Consider the following 16,624-nt stretch of genomic DNA (forward strand, 5'->3'; position numbering starts at 1 on the left):
TTCAATCGACAGGTCAATCATTGTCGAAGAATGCACATAAGAATTATGCCTCAAACAATCATGACCATCATATCAGCTCACTAATTATCTCTTTATCATTCAGCAAAGCAAATGTAACCCAACAAATGTACTGCAAAAGCATCACTCAATCCTTTTCATTTTATAAACACATTCCATAGCTAAGGCTGCAAGATTGTGCTTCACAGCTAGTAGGAACTGCAGATGCTGGAGAATCTGAGATAACAAGGTCTAGAGCTGGATAAACACAACAGGTCAAGCAGCATCAGAGGAGCAGGAAAGCTGACGTTTCGGGCCTAGAACCTTTCTGAATTTTCTGTAGAAGCGTATGGGCCCAAAACGTCAGCTTTCCTGCTCCTCTGCTGCTGGACCTGCTGAGTTCATCCAGCTCTACATCTGGTTATCTCTGTGCTTCACAACTGCCTCATTTGCACATTGAACTGTAAGTAAACAAGAACAAAGTCTCCAATATGAAAGCCTGTATTTTCTTTGGAAAGGGGAACAGAATTCTACTCTCCAGTTTGAAAACATTAGTTGTAAATCATACAGTTGGATAAGGTTTCACACCTCATATCTTCATACAGAGGCATGACCTCTTTGAGAAGTTTTCATGCCACATAGCATGAGTATACAACATGAGGCTTTGTTGTGATGGATGTGAAGGTTCAGGATCCCTTCAATAAAATTGTTTTCTTTCTGACTTGCCCCACAAATTAACTGCCCTCATGTATCTGAAGCAAGGGCACAAGGGTCTCAACCATAATGATGTCTATCTGAGATGTGAGTGGTTAAAACAGTATAGGAGAGCAATTCCAACTTTGTTAGCAAGTCCTGCATGAACAGTAACCTCCAGCAGTTGCTGTACCGTCTGTAGAGGGAGAAGCAGCACCACCAGTAAGTTGGATGAGACTGATGACACCTGTGTCTACCTGCCAAACTGTTATTTCCTGAAACAAAATGAGAACAAAAGACCATATACCAATTAACGATAACAAAGTGTGGAGCTGGATGAACACAGCAGGCCAAGCAGCATCTTAGGAGCACAAAAGCTGATGTTTCGGGCCTAGACCCTTTATCAGAAAAGCTTCCACTCCAGTGGTGATTAGGGTCACTGCTGCCCTGAATTTTTATTCCAGTGGCTCATTTCAGGGAACAACTTCGGATCTGTGTGGCATCTGCCAATCCTCAACCCATTAAAATGTCTAAGGTTGAAAATATTCCATTTTCTCCACAGTACAGCTGTTTATATCCTTACCCCATGAAAATGAGACTCAAACAACTTGGAAAATTGGATTCTGCACCATCACTGACTTATCCCAGGTGTGGGGCACTATTGACTACACTCATCTTGCTTTGAGAGCATGTATCATCAGCCTGCAGAGTTCATCAACAGAAAAAGCTTCCACTCCATCAAAATTCCAAGTATATGTGATTTTCATGCCAAGTTTGCAATCTTTGTCAAACATCCTGGGAAATACCATGGCTTTTGCATACAAGAGAACTCTGAGGTTCCTTGCCTCCTTCCAAATACTTCAGGCCACAGATGACTTCAGGGAGACAAGCTGTACCACTCCGAATGTGGCTCATGACACTTTTTTGAGTTCCTTTAACTTCGTTTCAAACCTGTTAAGACTTCCACCATATTAGAACAAATGTAGGCCTCCGTAAGATGTGGTGATGCTTGGATCACTTTCAGCAAAACCTTTGTATGTAGTCCAGAATAAGTGTGCAGCATCGCTGTAGCATTGTAGTCTTCAAAATAGTAACAAAGCAAGGGAAGATGTCTTGGATGCAGAAGAAATGGGGCATTAACAGCAATCTTTTGAGGACAGAGATATAGATGAGAATCAGAACAATGGTGATGCAAGCCATACCAGGAAGCATGACAGCATTGTCAAGTGCAAAAAAAATGTGATAACCTAAATAAAACTAATTTACAAGATAATTGAGCCAGATTTAAACTTTGTCAAAATGCACAATATCATTAATGACTGACATCGTGGGATTGTCTTCTTTCAGGGAGCGAGCACATACCTAATCTTCCACAGTCCTCTGAGAGTTAAAGGCCTCGGATGACCAGTTGCAGATACAAATCAGTATTGAGAGCATAAGACATAGGAGCAGAAATTAGGCCATTTCAACCCATCGAGTCTGCTCCGCCATTCAATCATGGCTGATAAGTTTGTCAACCCCATTCTCCAGCTTTCTCCCTTTAACCCTTAATCCCCTTGACAATCAAGAACCTATCTGTCTCCATCTTGAATATACCCAATGATAATCAGAATTGTCCTTATCAGATTGTGCTTCCAAGTCCAGTCTAGATAGATGTTCAGTTTGGTGGGTATTCCAAATTGATGGAGGGAGAAAGTGAATGCCTTGGTTCGGAGGCTCCTTCCTCAAATGTGAAGATGGAGTCAAGTGTCTTGGTAGAGGCTTGCAATCCCCCAGTTGTGCCTGAGTAAAAGAAGAGAGGAAAGAAGTTGTCCAATAAGGAGAAAAGATAGTGGAGATTAAGATGGAGAGAGTTGCTGTATTTGCTCAGAGGAGGGCAGCACAGCACAAGACAATGAAGCTTACTGGACTGGCTGCCCATGGAGATCTTTCCACTCCACATGAGTGGTCATGATCTTCTGCAGCCTGATCAAGAATTTTCACTCCACATGGAATGAGTGGTTTGTGTTTGTTACCCCACCACCTGAACCTCTCAGCATACTTGTGGACCTGTTTTCCTTGCAGTAATTACAAAAGCAGGTACTTCCGAACCCTTTTTTTGCAACTGCAAGACAGTGGAGGCAGTAGTGCTCACCTTTGTACTGGCTTTCTGCATTCACACTACTGGTGACATCTATACAATGCTTTAGACATTGCAATCCCGGACTGCCACTCACACGGTCCTCAACCATTATCAACATAATACAGGAAGCAAAATACAGTTTGCCTTCTGTGGCAGCCTAAAGGAAAAAGACTACCTTCCTCTGCATTATCCCACCCACTGGAAACTCCAGATCCCTGTTCCTGAAGTGGGGAGTATATTTTCCCTTGATTGCATGTTTTGTTTCAGTATCAAGGACCCTTGGGCAAAGGTCCTAAGATCCAAGAGCTACGGAGGCTGGCAGATGTTCATTGTTCAGCAGTGCCACCAGGGGATGATAGCTGTTGCTAGTACCATGTCCACCCTAAGCCTAGGATTGTCATGGAGTGAGGCACTGGTGATAGAAGGGGGTCATGGATGGAAGGAACAGACTTTGCTTTTCAGACTTCCAACCTCTGTGTGAATGTATTAATTAATTGCCTCAAGTGACTGTGAGTGAGAATGCCTCTGAGCCTTTTGGATATTGCTTTAAGAAAAGAAGGATGATGTACATGTCGAAATGAATAATACTAGTTATTCACAGTTGAACATTCTTTTCTGATCTCATCACCTCCAAAGAGAAACTTAAATCAACAGCCTCTTTTGAACTAGTGTCAATTTTTTAAAAAATTCCCACAGTAGGCAAATTTGTCTACAGCAGATTATTCTAGTTCTGTGCGTTCTCCTAATGAAACTGACAACCTAGTTTGCTGTGTAGCCAGGACTGCTCAAACATGATTGAGATACCCATCCTCAGGTTTATTTCATGTTGCTTGGATTCTAATCAATTATTTTTAAAAATTACTAACTTACGCCATTCAGGTACATCCCTGGGTTGGATCCTATATTTTACCTGTGCATGCTGTATGAAAGTGTAATGGTAAAACATCTTCATCTAGTTATCTCAAACGCTGTTTGATGGCTGTTTGATTACTAATTTCACCCTCATCGTATCAATTAGAAAATGATGGTGATATGAATCTCTACTTGCGTTTCTGTGAAGTTGAATCTCTTCCAATTATTTATCCCATCTGCCATCTTTAAAAACATGGTCATTCTGGCTCAGCATCAGACCATCTGGTGATTTCCAGATTGTCATGTGGATTCATTAATGTTGGAAAGAGACACTCCAACTGCCAAGTTGTTAGACTGAGTGAACTCAGTGGTCACCTGCCTTTCTCAGTGCCAATACATATGTAATATGATACTCATGGTGTTAAAGCACAAAACAGTTTTACTTATAACCCTACCTGCAACATAAAATTGATGAATTATTTATCACTTTAAAATTATTATGTTCATCTTCACTAAATAAACTAAATGTTAACCAATGTTAGAATTATCATTGTCAATTTTAAATCTTGAATATTTTGAAAAATTCATATGGTATTTTCTTTTTACTGGGTTATTTTTTTAAACTTATGTTGAAATTTAATTAATACAAATAATTGTTACATTGCCTAACTGGAATAGGAATCTAAATTTCATTAAACACTAATGAAGTCAACAATTGTTAATTATAATTTTTCATATTTTCCAGAAAACAGAACCTATTAATCAGTCGTGAGAAAAGTGAAGCTTTTTTATATTTAACAATTTTTCTGCTGGATGCATACAAATTCCATTTTGTTGTTAAATTGCTAAAACACAAAGACCAAGTCATTCTGGATCATAATCCAGTATCTATAGATTTCATCACATAGAAATTACATAAACGTCACTCTCTGATTCTGAAGCCAATATTGTCATGGCAGTATGATTTTGAAAATGTGCTGCAGTTAAACTAACACTAGCTCTGCAACTCAGCAATATAACCTGCTCCATATTATTAGAAGAAGTCACCATGAGTTTAATCCTTCAAACCCACTGGGCAAATTTTCAAGATGATGTCCAACAAGTAATGGAGAAACACAGGAGGGCTTTTTTTTTACTTGAGAGTTCTGTGCTGCTTATTCATTTGTTGATACAAGTGACCTCATGTATATTTACATGTTTGAATAATATGACTTATTCGGTTCATTAAAATGTGTCTCAAACAAGTCCATTTAATTACTGTAAATTCTGCTTGGGTGCAGTTCCCTATTTCTGTACAAGGAAATTCAGTTGTATTGTTATTCTGTCTTAGTTTCAGCAGCAGTCAAGCAAGTTTTCCTGATTCTGTAGAAAAGTTGGTAACAAATCACTGTTTTAGCTCAGACCATTAAACATTTACAAATCTGACAAATGTTCCAACAATTCATAATATTCCCAGGTGTTCTGAATAGACTCTGAATGATCCCTGTTCAAACACAGACAGAAATCAGCATTTTCAAATACTTGGATTTTCACTCCCAAGGAGAGTAAGATAGTCGATTTTGCAATTTGCCAAACTGGCAATTTTTAGAGTGCAGGACACTCAAGTAACTTGACAGGTGCAATTTAACATACCCTAACAGACCTTCAAAACTATTTATTGTTGTGTTATACCAATGCTACTCTTTTCATCCAAATTGCTTAGCATGAGGTAAAATGTATATGTGATTAAATATATTTTAATACCAGGACTTGTAATAAAAACTAGTCGAATATTTCAGTACCATATCACTCGCATCTAACATAGGTTTCACCTTATTTGTACAAATACCCTGCTGAAGATATAGGCTAATCACCAAATCTGCAGTAGTTTATGAGCAGAAAACAGATCAGGGTTAGCTCTGATGGGTGTTACAAAGAAACAATTCCCAGATTACAGAAATCAGATCAGACATTATTACAATTCACTTGGGAAAGTGCATTGACTCTGGAGCCCCACGTTTCTTGAAGTTGCTACAAAAGTTAATGAATTAATCAAAGGACGCAAAGTCTTCAATTTCCTATGTTTGGAATCAGGTTAGCAGCAAACACTGACCAGGCTCCTGTACAGAACAAGAACTACTGCGTATTATAAATAAACTAGTTCTATCTTCAGGTAAACAAATATATGAGCTATCAACATATAACCCTGCTAGTTAAACTTTAAACCCCTTTTTAAAACTTCTATAAACATATACAAACAGAGATAGACATAGAAATGGTGATATGGATGGAGGAAAATTCATTGGGACAATGCAGTTCAATAATACCAGTCCACGTGATTGATGAGATATTCCTTTTGCTTCCAAAGACATTCTGTCCTCTGATCTCTTTCTCCAGACTCTTACATTTCTTTGAAAGTGACATGAGGCAACTGGTACACGAATTACAATGTGTCTTGGTTACTGATTATAGGCCACAGCTCAAATCAACTGGTGGGGAAGAAACCTAGTTTGTGTCAGGTTTCAGTTAACTTTACTTGGACAGAGAGAGAGAGAGACACTGAACCTGCTCCTTCAGCAGTTCAACGGCCTCTCTCCCCCTATTATAAACACCCCAAACTGTTCAAATACCCATGAGCTAGAGAATTGTCGTGAGGTTGATGGCTTCTCACATTGACAGCTGATCACAATTGCACAAACCAATCAGTAATCTGTTATTGGACAGATCTCTTGTGGACACATCAGTGTGTTATGTCTTCCTCCCTTCCCCCACTGCTTACAAAAGCAAAGTTTAATCATATATCATAGAGAATTCCAATAGCTTGTCTTTAAAAGTGCAGCAATTCCTTCCACAATCCTTCATTTTAAAATAATCTCTTTCCCATTTTAATCAACAATCAAAAATAAAGAAAAACAAGATGTAGGCTTTACAATGTTACATCATTGATGTCTATTTGTAAAATTTGCACCTATTCTGCTATAAGACTCTATAATTCTCTTGGTTGAGTGAAATTAGGATCTGTTTGAACACAGCAATAAGTTCATATGACCTTACTGAGAGTTTATTTTCCACATATTTGTTGGGCAACACGGTGGCTTAGTGTTTAGCATTGCTGCCTCACAGCACCAGGAACCCAGGTTGATTCCAGCCTCGGCCCACTGTCTGTGTGAAGTTTACACATTCGTCCAGTATTTGAGTGGGTTTCCTCCAAGTGCTTTGGTTTCCTCCCATAGTCCAAAGATGTGCAGGCTCGGTGGATTGGCCATGTTAAACTTAAATTGTCCTAGTGGCAGGTTAGATTGATTAGCTGTGGGAAATACAGAGTTCCAGGGGTGGGATGGGTCTCAGTGGGATGCTCTTCAGAGGGTCAATGTGGACTTGATGGGCCAAATAGCCTGCTTCCCAGCTGTCAGGATTCTACATTGGGGTCATGTCCCTCCCTTCTGTTTCTGCTAGATATGGGTGTAAAATTTCTGAATCTAGGATCAGTCTGCCATTTTGGATAAACCATGATATCTTCACAATTCTGTGAAAATCATGTCAATACTTAATGGCAAAAAGCCACATTTTTATTTTTTATGTATTTTGTTTTGACTGCAAGTAATGTACAGATATCAATAATGTTTAACTATAGTCAGCAAACTGTTAACTTTAATGATAACTAAATAATAAACAGGCCACCTTTGGTAATTGCACCCTCTTATCCAATGAAATAACTATTAAAATGAAAAAAAAAGACATAACTGTCAGAGATGCCAAGAGTTTGATCTGAGCATTGTGAAAAGGAATATAAAATGTTAGAAACTAAATATAGTATGTGCATTAGATATGAGCATATAATGGAAGATCCTTGTGAGGCTTTCTCCTAAAAGTAATCATGCTAATTTATCCTACTTTTACCATTTACTTGTTCATCATACAGCTAAAATAATGAGTTTGCTTCATTAAAGAGATCCATACGTTAGCCACAAGGAACAAAAATGAGCAGAACTAGATTTCCCTCATTTCCATTTTGGGGATAAATCATGTATGGTGGCGCAGTCAACATCAGAAACTTTAGCTGGGAATGTATGCATATAATTTGGCATCAACATTCTATTATTTTAATTGGCCTCTCACTGATTGAATGGGTGAGAAGGAGAAGGTGCAGGTGGTAGCTGTTTGCTGGTTTCTCATTAATAAAGTGATGAAAAAGCAAAAATGTTATTGAAAATGTTATTGCTTTGAAGATGTTAGTCCAGATATCACCAAGAGAGGAAAACTTTCATCCCTTCTGATGGCAAATTGTATAACAGCAGAGATGAGAGGCATTGGAATAAATAAACATTGGGAGCATCACACCCAGGACCTGACTTCAATGGAACTCACACCTCTTGTTATTGTGTCTTTAGATCAGTACTAGTTCAGGTCCCGCAGCAATAAACACTTACTGTCCTTTCCCCATAATTCCTTTATAATCTCAAATGTTTAATTCAACCAATTTTCACTGCAATTAGCACACTTTACACCTGACATTGTCCTCACAATCATTCCACTTGCCTCTCACTTCCGTAGACTTCTGTCTTCTTTCATGTACAAGGGACATTGCTTTATCCTGACACATCCCCACAGCTTTAAAACCACCTACTTGCACACTTTTACCCCCAGGTACCTCCAGATTTACCCCCAGGCCTCCTACCCTCCCTCGACCTCTTCATCTCCAACTGCCGTCGAGACATTAACCGCCTCAACCTCTCCACCCCTCTCACCCACTCCAACCTCTCCCCCGCAGAACGGGCAGCCCTCCGCTCCCTCCGCTCCAACCCCAACCTCACCATCAAACCCGCAGACAAGGGTGGCGCAGTGGTAGTATGGCGCACTGACCTCTACATCGCCGAGGCCAGACGCCAACTCTCCGACACCACCTCCTACCGCCTCCTCGATCATGACCCCACACCCGAGCACCAAACCATCATCTCCAACACCATTCACGACCTCATCACCACAGGGGACCTGCCACCCACAGCCTCCAACCTCATTGTTCCCCAACCCCGCACGGCCCGTTTCTATCTCCTTCCCAAAATCCACAAACCTGCCTGCCCTGGTCGACCCATCGTCTCAGCCTGCTCCTGCCCCACCGAAATCATCTCCACCTATCTGGACTCCATTTTCTCCCCTTTGGTCCAGGAACTCCCCACCTATGTCCGTGACACCACCCACGCCCTCCACCTCCTCCAGGACTTCCAATTCCCTGGCCCCCAACACCTCATATTCACCATGGACGTCCAGTCCCTGTACACCTGCATTCCGCATGGAGATGGCCTCAAGGCCCTCCGCTTCTTCCTATCCCGCAGGCCCGACCAGTCCCCCTCCACCGACACTCTCATCCGCCTAGCTGAACTCGTCCTCACACTCAACAACTTCTCTTTTGACTCCTCCCACTTCCTACAGACTAAGGGGGTGGCCATGGGCACCCGCATGGGCCCCAGCTATGCCTGCCTCTTTGTAGGTTACGTGGAACAGTCCCTCTTCCGCACCTACACAGGCCCCAAACCCCACCTCTTCCTCCGGTACATTGATGACTGTATCGGCGCCGCCTCTTGCTCCCCAGAGGAGCTCGAACAGTTCATCCACTTCACCAACACCTTCCACCCCAACCTTCAGTTCACCTGGGCAATCTCCAGCACATCCCTCACCTTCCTGGACCTCTCAGTCTCCATCTCAGGCAACCAGCTTGTAACTGATGTCCATTTCAAGCCCACCGACTCCCACAGCTACCTAGAATACACCTCCTCCCACCCACCCTCCTGCAAAAATTCCATCCCCTATTCCCAATTCCTCCGCCTCCGCCGCATCTGCACCCATGATAAGACATTCCACTCCCGCACATCCCAGATGTCCAAGTTCTTTAAGGACCGCAACTTTCCCCCCACAGTGATCGAGAACGCCCTTGACCGCGTCTCCCGTATTTCCCGCAACACGTCCCTCACACCCCGCCCCCGCCACAACCGCCCCAAGAGGATCCCCCTCGTTCTCACACACCACCCTACCAACCTCCGGATACAACGCATTATCCTCCGACACTTCCGCCATTTACAATCTGACCCCACCACCCAAGACATTTTTCCATCCCCTCCCCTGTCAGCTTTCCGGAGAGACCACTCTCTCCGTGACTCCCTTGTTCGCTCCACACTGCCCTCCAACCCCACCACACCCGGCACCTTCCCCTGCAACCGCAGGAAATGCTACACCTGTCCCCACACCTCCTCCCTCACCCCCATCCCAGGCCCCAAGATGACATTCCACATTAAGCAGAGGTTCACCTGCACATCTGCCAATGTGTTATACTGCATCCACTGTACCCGGTGCGGCTTCCTCTACATTGGGGAAACCAAGCGGAGGCTTGGGGACCGCTTTGCAGAACACCTCCGCTCAGTTCGCAACAAACAACTGCACCTCCCAGTCGCAAACCATTTCCACTCCCCCTCCCATTCTCTAGATGACATGTCCATCATGGGCCTCCTGCAGTGCCACAATGATGCCACCCGAAGGTTGCAGGAACAGCAACTCATATTCCAACTCCTGATTCTGAGGGAGCTTGACCCCACCAAATTAGGCTGCTTCTACTGTTCCAACTTTAAAAGAGAACCCATGGCCTCACAAACTTTTTATTGGCTTAAAGCAGGCCGCTCTGTACCTCTGTCTCAACATCTCTTCATAAAAAAATGCAAAATAAACACCTTAAAGCTGTAGTATCATCACACAAGGTACCACATGGTAGATTGGTAAGGTTAGGTAACATGGAATCCAAGGAGACCTGGTCAATTGAATACAAAATTGACTTAACGGTAGGAGATAGAGGGCATTGGTAAAGGGTTGTTTTTGAGACTGGAGGTCTGTACCTAGCAGTGTGCTGCAAGGATCAGTGCTGGGTCCACTGTTGTTCATAATTTATACAAATGATTTGGATATGTATATAGGAGGTATGGTTAGGAAGTTTTGCAGATTACACAAAGATTGTGAAGAAGATTATCTAAGAGTACATTGGGATCTTGATCAACTGGGCCAGGGGCTGAGAACCAGTAGATGGAGTTTAATGCACATAAAAGCTAGGCGTTGCATTTTGGTAAGACAAACCAGGGCAGGACTTGCAGTTAATGGTAGGCATGTAGTTGAACAGAGAGATTGAGGGTCAAGTATGTAGTGCCTTCAAAGCGGTGTCACTTATAGGGTGGTGAAGATTTTTGGCACACTTTCCTTCATTGGTCAGATCATTGAGTATAGAAGTTGGGATGTGATGTTGCAGCTGTACAAGACATTACTCAGGCCACATTTGGAGTACTGCATGCAATTCTGGTTGTCTGCTATAGGAAGGATGTTATTAAACTAGAAAGGGAGCAAAAAAAGTTTACAAGGTTGCAACTGAGACTAGAAGTTTTGAGCTATAAAGAGAGGCTGGATAGGCTGGGACTTCTTTCCCTTGAAAACAGGAACCTGAGGTATGATTTTACAGAGATTTATAAAATCATGAGGCACACAGATAAGGTGAATTGCCAGGGTATATCCCCTAGGGTAGGGGGTGTCCAAAACTAGAGAGTATAGATTTAAAGTTAGTGGGGGAAGAATTAAAAGTGAACTGAGGAGCAGCTTTTTTGCATAGAGAGTGGTGCATCTGTGGAACAAGCTTCCAGAAGAAATAGTAGTAGCTGGTACAGTTACAACACATAAAAGATATTTGGACAGGTACATAGATAGGAAAGGTTTAGAAGGACATGGGCCAAACACAAGCATTTTAGGAAACTTGGTCCTCAAGGATGGGTTGGGCCAAAGTGCCTGTTTTCATGCTGTATACTTCTGTAACTGACCATCAAAGATCATGTCGACTCATTATGGAGTATGGGTAATGTTGTGTACGATGTTCGGTTCTCAAAGAGCTAATGCTAACGATTGCATTAAACTCCATCCACCCCAATAATGGCAAATGTCTTGGGTAGAGAGTGTAGCTCTGGATCTCAAAGAGATTATTTTGTGTTATTAATAAGAACATTTATCATACGAATGTAGCTTGTATCTGATTGCTATCATGCGATAACTTACGTTTTAAAATAAGACCTTTCCTTGTCAGAGCACTTCTGTGGTTTTTCCTATTTTTAAAATTCATTGCTGAGGTGGCAACATCACTGGCCAGGCCAATATTTATTGCCCATCCCTAATTGCCTAGGATGAAAGTCACCCACATTGCTGTGAGTCACATGTCGGCCAGACCAAGTAAGCATGCCAGATTTCCCTTCCCTTGGAGGCCATTAGTGAATCAGATTTTTGTTTAGAAACAGTTGGCAATGACTTCATGGCCATCATTTAAATTTTAATCCCAGATATTTTTAATAATTAAATTCAAATTTCACCATCTGCCATGATGTGATTTGAACCTGTATTCCCCAGGACATTACCTTCTCTCTGGATTAAGAGTCTAGTGATAATAGCACTAGGCCATCACCTCCATTCTACACAAAACAGGCACTGAAGGTCACAATTTTAACAGGGAGGATTGTGGCGGTAGCAATCTACCTTATGGTTCCCAAGAATCCAATTAGCTTATAAAATACAATGAACAGCGGTGAGGATTCATCACAAAATGTGGTGCAGACAGGGGGCATTATTGTTTTGGGTCACAGTCAGTATGTCATTATGCCTTTAAGGGGCATACTCACAATATATCATTGGTACTTTTATACCCTCAAGTAACAGACTCTTAGTTCATCTTACCTCAGAATTATTTGAAGCATCGCATATTACTAGGAGCATGCACTTTATAATTAATACATTAATGTTAGCCCAGGAACTTACATACCTGTGAATATAATGTTCATGCAAGAAACAAAATGCTGTGTGGTAGCTCATCTAATGGTTTGAAAAATATGCATATCATGGAAAATAGCAGTGGTGGCTCTATAGGTATGAGGAGGTGAAGGTACTACTAATGAGGACAGGAGTTGCAGTGTGTTGTATTGGGAAGATAATATATGGATGAGTGCCTAGTGAATGAATGAAAGTGCTGGTACTTGAGGGAGAAAGGGGTAATGAGTGATTGTCCACTAAGGGGCATGCAGAGTGGTATGAAATTGAAGTAAAAGTCTCACCATAATAACCTTGGTTATGTTATTAAAATTCTTCCAAATAATGCCAGGTCAGTACAATAATGTTCCTGGCACACACACTCTCCATTATTATTGGCCAGCATTTTGCCAGGACATTTGACTGTTGTATGACAGAAAGATGTTGTATCTACTCTTGTCTACAAACAGCTTTTGACCTCTTACTAAGGATTGAAATCCAGAAAAGGTTCACTGGGGTGCTACCAGGTAAGGAGGGACTGTCTTAGAGAAGTTACCTAGGTTGGGCCTGTAGTAACTGAAATTTAGAAGAATCAGAGACAACTTTATTGAAAAGTACAAGTTTCTTAGGGGATGTGGTAGTTGTGGAAAAAATGGGAGAGTCTAGCTTCAGTAGGCATAAACTCAGAATGAGGGATTGCACATTTAAAATGAGGAATTTCTTCTTTCAAAGTGTAGTGAATCTGTGAAATTCTTTACCACGGAAGGCTGTCAAGGCTGCGTCATACTGTATATTCAGGCTGAGATAGACATTTCTAATCTGTAAAGGAATCAAGGGTTATGGGGAAAAGGCAGGAATGTGAAGTTGAGAATTGTCAGACCAGCCATGATCTCGTTGAACAATGGAACAGACTCAGTGAGCTGAATGGCCATCTTCTGCTACATCTTTGTATTTATGGATGTCCTTTGCAATGTTGGAAAATTGAGACAGTCTTGATTTTTCTGCTTCTACAGCATTCAAATGACCTATAGTTTAAGTGTATGTCTTCTTGAAGGCTGTGTTTTAAACACATCTTAAACATTGGAAATTTAAGACCACAATAAGACAAGCTGCAAATCAACATTGGGACCAACGATGGTAGCCTGCTCGTTTACTTTTATGTGCATTTGACCAATTTCATGCTATTTGCACAGGTGATTAGGCATGTACCTCTGACTGTTCCGATTCAGTTCAAAAACAGGTCTGAGCGAATAGACCCGTCTGGCCGCGACCAGGTGTAACTCCGCTGCGCTCTGTCTGCAGGGGTGCTGAAGACATCGAGCAGTTTGGCGTCCTTCACCGTGCCCATCAGGAATCTGGACGTGACGTCCAGTTGACTCCCTCCACCCGCTGTCCCCACGCCGGATCTTCCATCTGCATCGATGATGCAGTTGAAGTCTCCGCCTAGGATGACCGGCCTGGACGTAGCCAGCAGGGGTGGAAGCCGCTGCAGGACGGCCAACCGCTCACTCCGTACTGCTGGGGCGCACACGTTGATCAGCCTCAGGGGAGCGTTTCTGTAGGTGACGTCAGCCACTAGGAGGCGCCCCCCCACCACTCCTGAACTTGAGAGATGGTGAAGTTGCGCCCCCGCAGCAGAATAGACAGGCCAGAGGAGCGGCAGTCATTACCCCCCCGACCAGATCGAAGGTCCACAGGTCCAGGCGCTGGACCATTTCCCGTACCTGCTGAGGTGTGGTATCCCGCACTCCTGCAGAAACAGGAGGTCCGCCTTGATGGTGGTCAGGTAGGCCAACATGGACACACACCTTGCGGTGGACTTGACGCCGCACACATTAATGCTCGCAACTCGTACCCCCGTTGTGGGCAGTGACCGCAGTACCCTCCCCAAGTCCAAGGCCCAGCCCCTCCATCTGTCCCTTCATGCCCATTGCCCGGGCTAACTGCTGGACGCTCTCCGGGCTCAGGAAACCGTCCGTGCTGCCTTCCGGGTGGCAATCCCCCCGTCGGGGGTACGGAGGCAGGAGAGTCCGGCTCTGGGTCAGGCTGGGGACGCGCTGTTTCCTCCTTTCCACCTGGAAGTTCCGGGGGGCCCTCTAGGGCCCCAGCGGCAAGTGTCTGGGTGTCGGACGGAGCCTCAGGACGCCTCCCGTCACCTGGAAGCGGGGTGCTGCTTTCCTTCTCCCTTGAGATCTTTAGCTTCTGCTTTGGGCGGGCCCTGTCTGAATCTCCCTCGTCAGAGGAGCTCTTATAGCCCCCCTGTAGCTGCCTCTTCCCGCCTGAACGTTGCGGTTCCTGGGCCCGCCGACACACCTTCCTCCTCACTTTCCGGACCGCCGTCCACTCCTCTGGGTCGCCTGTCGCCGCCTCCATCGACTCCGGGTTGTCGGGGGGGAGCGGAGCCTGGAGGGGCGCTTTGCTGGCCTCGGGTCCATCCTGCCTGGGCCCTCCTGCACGACCTGGCCCTCCTGCACATTAGTGGGGTCCTTGCAGGGCCCTGGTGCCTACCTCTCCTCCGGGGGGGAGCTTGCCCCACATTGCCCCTGCCGGCGACCTGGGCGTAGGTGGTCCCCCGGCGCGGGCATGCCCTATAGAGGTGGCCTGCTTCCCCGCAAAGGTTGCAGCTTTTTTCTTGTGGGCAATCCTTTGCAAGGTGTCCCTCCTCCCTGCAGTTCCTGCAGATGGTCGGCCATCACGTGACCTGGCCTACCACAGGCATGGCAGACTTTAGGTTGCCCTGCGTAGGTCAGGTAGCCCTTGCTCCCGCCAATCGCGAAGCTGGACGGTGGGTGTACAATGATCCCATCCGCGCCCATCCTCAGCGTCACCTTGATCTGCCTCTTACTGGTCCAGATGCCAAAGGGGTCCATGATGTCGGTTAGGTCCCCTTCCACCTTCACGTACCTTCCAAGGAAGGTCAGGACATCAACTGCTGGCACATGTGGGTTGTACATGTATACAGTCACCATACAGCTCCTCTGCGCTGGCATCACGAACAGCGGGACAGCGGTCAATACAGAGAGGGGGCCCTCACCTCCTTTCTCCTTAAACCTCCAGGAAGCGCTCGCAAAGCTTGTCACTCCTGAAGGTTACATCGTAAAAACCTCCTCCGGGGAAATCCTGCAGGCAGTAAATGTCCGCAGCAGCAAACTCACAACAGCCCAACAGGACCCTCTTCACGAAGAAGGTGCGGTCCACAGGTGCACCTTCATGCACCTTCTTCACGGAAACACGGATGGTGTTCCGGACCCCCTGACCTGGGGCACAAGCACTGGCCGCAGCCATCATTGCAGGTTGGCTGCTCCCCTGAACCAGCATTAGGCCGAAGCCAGCATTAAGATCCACTGGTTACAAGGGTGCACAGCAACCTGACGTCTTCCTTCCACCTCCAACACAGCGCTCTCCTCCTCTCGGTCCACAGAAGAGTGGGTCTTTATTTTGTTCCAGATGTAAGCTGGTTCACTGAGCTTGAAGGTTTGTTCCCAGATGTTTTGTCACCATTCTCGGTAACATCAACAGTGAGCCTCCGATGAAGCGCTGGTGTTATGTCCCGCTTTCTGTTTATCTGTTTAGGTCTCCTTAGGTTGGTGATGTCATTTCCTGCTTTGGTGATGTCATTTCCTGTTCTTTTTCTCAGGGGATGATAGATTGATTTGGAGCCAATGTGTTTGTTGATGGAGTTCCGGTTGGAATGCCATGATTCTAGGAATTCTTGTGCGTGTCTTTGTTTGGCTTGTCCTAGGATGGATGTGTTGTCCCAATCAAAGTGGTGCCCTTCCTCATCTATATGTAAGGATACGAGTGATAGTGGGTCATGTTGTTTTGTGGCTAGTTGATGTTCATGTATCCTGGCGGCTAGCTTTCTGCCTGTTTGTCCAATGTAGCGTTTGTCACAGTTCTTGCAAGGTATTTTGTAGATGATGTTCGTTTTATTTGTTGTCTGTATAGGGTCTTTCAAGTTCATTGACTGCTGTTTTAGTGTGTTGGTGGGTTTGTGGGCGACCCTATGCCAAGAGGTCCGAGTAGTCTGGCAGTCATTTCGGAAATGTCTTTGATGTAGGGGAGAGTGGTTATGGTTTTTGGGCCCATTTTGTCTGTTTGTTTGGACCAACCCAAGGAAACCTAAACAGATAAATAGAAAGCGGGACATAACACCAGCGCTTCACC

General features: G+C 44.4%; 1 protein-coding gene across 1 annotated transcript in view; it reads left to right on the forward strand.

Annotated features, from left to right (window-relative positions):
• gabrb2a (gamma-aminobutyric acid type A receptor subunit beta2a) overlaps positions 1–16,624 on the forward strand; it is a 215,442-nt gene that overhangs the window by 171,744 nt on the left and 27,074 nt on the right. The gene's annotated exons all lie outside the window — the stretch shown is intronic.

This window comes from Stegostoma tigrinum, chromosome 13 (assembly GCF_030684315.1).
Source record: "Stegostoma tigrinum isolate sSteTig4 chromosome 13, sSteTig4.hap1, whole genome shotgun sequence".
NCBI classification, from domain to species: Eukaryota; Metazoa; Chordata; class Chondrichthyes; order Orectolobiformes; family Stegostomatidae; genus Stegostoma; species Stegostoma tigrinum.